This window comes from Azolla caroliniana, unplaced genomic scaffold (genome assembly GCF_043228905.1).
Source record: "Azolla caroliniana isolate FFs.n. ecotype wild unplaced genomic scaffold, voAzoCaro1.0.p SCAF_1, whole genome shotgun sequence".
NCBI classification, from domain to species: Eukaryota; Viridiplantae; Streptophyta; class Polypodiopsida; order Salviniales; family Salviniaceae; genus Azolla; species Azolla caroliniana.
In genome coordinates this window covers 1944338-1949841 of record NW_028230436.1, presented here as the reverse complement: position 1 = coordinate 1949841, position 5504 = coordinate 1944338, and positions in this window count along the sequence as shown.

Genomic DNA, 5504 nt, shown 5'->3' with positions numbered 1-5504 from the left:
CTCAGGGTACTGCATACCGCTTGCATTTTCAAGACTCAACAGGCAGGAATTCCTACTTGTGGCAGCCAAATAATAGCATCCACTTCATAAATTGTGGCATCGTTCATCGAGAGCTTAATGCATTTGTCCATATGAGCTGTTCTTCATCCATCAAACCATCTCCTCCTCCTCCTCCTCCTTTCCCAGTGGTTGGCTCCATATCCACCTCCTCCCTGCCCCGGGGGTAACCAAGAAGAAAGGCGGTCAGTCATCTTCTATCCCTGAATTCATGTCTTCCTTCTCCAAGATGGTAAGCAGTATACACAATGCCATCATCTTCATGATGATGGAGGAGGAGGAGGAGGAGGAAGAGATTTAGTGCGAAGTGAATTTGGTGCTCCTCCTGCTAAAATCCTTGGTGCAGATTGGGGGCCATCGTGAACAAGTTAGAACTAGAAGTGGAAATGGTGACCTTCTTGTGGGTGTTTCTTGAGGCCCCCATGGAAATGGTGGGCACAGTCTCACTATTGACTAGAGATCTTTTTCACTGTTGAAGCATTATTGTCCAATGACAATGATCTATTGTGTTTCCGACAAACAAATTTTAGACAACCCAAATGGTTCGGTTGGTCATTGGGTTGGCTCATACAATTGTAAGGCGTAGGCCCTTAACAATGTTAGATGTGATCTATGTGTGACAGATGATGTGTCGTGTGTGTGTGTGTGTGTCTTGACTCCTGACCAAAGTTGACGTGGTTCTAAGATGAGACGTTCGTCTTCTATCATTAGACATATGAATCCCACGTTTTTTGCACATCATTGGGCCTTTATATTTGTTGTTGAAGCCGCAACATTGTAGACACATCGAAGAGAAAACCCAAGCAATGGAGAGAATCAAACACTACAAAACTACTTATAAAGTACCATGTGAACCTTTAAAGATGGATATATAGGATCCTATTGAAAATCAAGCTCAACCTAATCTAGTATGTGAACACACCTTTGAGAATATATGAGCCCTCAAAGGTCAAAAGTCACCACCACTCTCTACACATTAACTATGTGTCATAGAATCATATTCTATGACACATAACTATTCAGTTCCACATTCCCCATGACCCATGAGCTTCTATATCTCTAGAGAGAGAGTGGGTGTTTAATGAAGAGAGAGGGTGACCTTATATAAAGCACCCTCCTCCTACTTCATAAAGAGTCAGTTGTTGCTCCTTGTAATGCCACATTTTTGTACTACATCTTCTCCTTGTTAATATACACCATCTTCTTGAGTACTTCATTTTCTCTTATCTATCTTGTGTCTCTCTTCTCTCCTCTCCCCTCCACTTCTCTCTCTCTCTCTCTCTCTCTCTCACACACACACACACACATATAACACGCATCTCTTCTGTTGCTCAGAATCATATCCGAATCTTTACATGGTATCAGAGCACGTTGGTAGCTCTATCTAGCCCATCCATATGTGTTCTGCTCTACGTTGACGTTCAAGAAGATTCGGCCCATCGCTATCGTAGTGCCACTACATAGCTCGTGTTTGAGAAAGGAAAAGAAGAAAGAAATCTACATCGACATAATGAATACTCAAATGGGGCCGCTCTCCCTAGCGAGAAGTAGGACAGAAACAACTTTGCATCTTGGGAGTACAAGATGCACCAATACCTTGTCGGCCAAGGCTATTGGGGTTACACCCAAAGGACGTCGACTACTCAAAATGGGAGCAAGCGGCAAGTCAAGTGATGTATTGCTTGGCAACATGTGTCAATGACCACATGTGTCAACATTTGAGAAACCAAGACACCGAAGCGTGGGAGAATGTAAGGAAGATTTTTGCGGTCAACACAACCGCCATAAAGCTTCAACTCCACCAAGAGTTGAACAACATCCAACAAAGGGATATGTACATCACAAGCTACACCCTGAAGATCAAGGAGCTTTGTGACTCGCTTGGCTAAATAAGCGTCAACGTGGCGGATGACGAGATGGTGTAAATATGCCTAGGTGGCCTTGCACCACGGTTCGGCGCTATGAGAATCGTCGTCCTAGCAAGGGAGAATCCTCCCTCTTTCTTCGATCTTCAAACAATGTTGTTGGTTGAAGAAAATCATGTTCAAACAAGCAGCAACGTCTTGGAAGCCCACATGCTCTACACACACTCGGACGGAGGAAGAGAACGCGATCGAGCAAGAATAGGCCAATTTGGATAAGGACGGGGCGGACAAGGTTTGACCAATGAAAACAACTCCCAAATTTGGCAAGAAAACAGAAACAATCAAGGAACGTTCGGAAGAAGGGGATGCTTCCATGCCGGTCCAAGCCAACAAAACTCAATTGAATGCGGATATTGCGACAAAATCGGTCACCACGAAGTGGAATGCCGAAACTAAACGAGAAGCACATGCCAAAGTCATATTGGGCCGAAGCAGCAAATATTGTTGTCTACCTCATGAACCGGTGCACGATGTTACCCTGCACTTGCATACGTGCACATCCCCAATGAAAAGCGGCAAAAGCTAGATCCCAAGTTAGAGAAATGTATCCTCGTAGGGTACTCACTGGATCAAAAGGGGTACAAGGACTTCAACCCCTCTACTTAGAAGGTTCGTATAAGTCGAGATGTCGTCCTTGACGAATCGACATCATGGTACGAACCTAAGCCGACTCCTCCCAAACCATGTCCAGTCAACCTAAACTTGGCTAACCAAGATATAGAAGATCAAGATCAACTGAGGCATATGTTCAAAGAAAGTCTGATCACGACTAGGCCCAATGGGCCACAAGAGCCCCCGAGAGACCAAAGCACATCTCGGCCAAGTCCGAAGATGGACAAAGGCAAGGCCAAAATTCCGGAATATGAAGACCATCAATTCTATGGCAACGAATCGACTCACTCACTCGACAATGAGTTCGGTGGCTTCAATGTACCCATCATGAGGACACCTTGTGTAAACAAAGCCACTACCACATCAAATGAGAAACTATGTCGCTCCACCTGATAGAAGAATCTGATTAGCCGATTCGGCTACAACAACTATATGGCATATCATTATGCCTTTATGATGAAGGTGGTAGCAGTTCAGGAACCGGTGTCGTGGAAATCCGCGCGTGCATGTCGGATAGGACGGGACCACTGGGATCTTGGACTAGGGAGTAAGAGGAGGGAGAGAAGCTCGGGAGTTCAATCGAGAAGGAAGAGAAAGATTAAGATTCAAGAGAATAAGATCTAAACAAGACAAGATACATTATGGAAAGCACCACACCAATTACAATCGTGGCCGGGTAGGCCAAATGTAAACCCTCTAGATGTAACCCTAACCAGATAGGTAAAAAGAAGAAGAAGAAGAAGAAGAAGACGAATGAAACCCCTAAAACGAGATCCTAAAACCCAAAATTTCGAAACCCTAATGGCAACCCAAAGAAACCCAAAAATGGAAGCCCCTCAAAAGTGACCCCCCACTCACTTTTATAGTAGTAAGGGGTGAGGCACATTACAAAGAGGAGTGGTCAAATCCCATTTCTTTCAAAGGAGAGTATTTGACCTCGATCTTAGGAGGTGAGATTGATGGGTCTTAACTCCCTCTCCTCTCACCGACATACTCAATGCCCACTACTCCCTACACCCATACTTCATGTGCCTCACTCTAATCTACAAAGTGCACATCACCTTTATACCTTTACATCTTACTTTTCCTCCTTACATTTGTCTGTTATTCCTATGTTACAATTTTCCTAAGTTCACGTGCAATGTTGCACATCTTGTTTTATTCCTCCCGCTTGGGTTTTCTCACCATGGCCGAAAATCCTCACGACATCGGAAATTTTTTCCAAAGCAGCCAAGGATCCACGATGGGTCAAAGCAATGAACGAGGAGATGTGGGCACTATGCAAGAACGAGACATGGGATCTCGTTCCCCACTCACCACACAAAAAGGCGATCGACTACATGTGAATTTACAAACTGAAGTATAATGCCAACGACTCTGTCAACCGCTATAAAGCCCAACTCGTAGCGAAAGGATACGCACAAACACATGGAGTCGACTATGAAGAGACCTTTTCCTGGTGGCAAAGATGATGATTGTGTGAATCGTGATTGCACTTGCAACGGCGAAAGGGTGTCACCTCCATCAAATGGAAGTCAAGAACGCCTTTCTTCAAAGCGAATTAGAAGAGGAGGTGTACATGGTACAACCACCCATCGTCGAATCCGGCATTCATCTGAAAGTCGTTTGCCGATTAAAGAAGCCACTCTACGGCCTTAAGCAAGCACCACGTGCTTGGCACTCAAAGATAACACGGTATCTTCATCAAATCGGCTTTAGAATGTCTAAATCTGACAACTCTCTCTATGTTAGAAGCGATTCTGGCAGTATGATTGTCATCATCCTATACGTGGATGATCTTGTCATTCGAGGTAAAAGTCTAGTCAACATCAACAAGGTCAAGTCCCTCCTCTCCGGCAAATTTGAGATGACAGACATGAAAGAGCTTTATTACTTCCCAGGTATCGAGGTAATTCAGACTCCAATCGGCATTATGATATCACAATGACATGACCTCTTCAACTTGTTATACAAGTTTGGGATGACTGAGTGTAAGTATGTGGTAACCCCTCTCGATCGGAACCTAACGCTAGTTGCCGACTCCGGCATGGAAGAGTGTGAGCCGACTCAATATCGACAACTGATCGGGAGCCTCATCTATCTCAAAATCACTCAACGCAACCTCAGCTACTCGGTCTGTCTCCTTAACCAATTCATGCAAAGCCACGTGATATTCACTTGGATTGCGTTAAGCGAGTGTTACGATATGTGAGCAGTACAATGGATTGTGGCATTCTGTACAAATCAGCCACACCAATTCGACTCAAGGGGTATACAAACGCCGACTGGGCCGGCTACATAGCCGATCGACGATCGACTTCCATATTTGTTTTCTCCCTCGGCAACGGAGCAATACCCTAGAGTAGCAAGAAGCAGCCAATCGTCGCTCTTTCGATCACAAAGGCTGAATACAAGGGCGCGGTTGTGGCTGCATGTGAAGTCGTTTGGCTTAAGAGAATACTTAAGGATCTGGGCGTTCCCATCAAGGATCTGACTCCCCTTTACTGTGACAACATGAGAAGTATTTATCTGGCTTAAAACCCGGTGTTCCATGCACGCACAAAGCATATCGAAGTGCACTATCAGTTCATCTGAGAGTGCGTTCATGCTGGAGATGTCCACCTTCAACACATCAACACGAATCTTCAAACAACCAACATCTTCACCAAAGCCCTTGGAGCCAACAAGCATCGGTAATTCATGTCAGACCTTAGATTGACGATCCCTGACTTGCCAAACTTGAGGGAGAGTACAAGAGAGAACTGGATACCGTCCAAAGCGAACATCAACCGAAAGAAGCCGATCCAAGTTGAGCTTGAGGGGGCGTGTTGAGAATTAAGCTCAACCTAGTCTAGTGTGTGAATACACCTTTGAGAATCTATGAGCACTCAAAGGTCAAAAGTCACCACT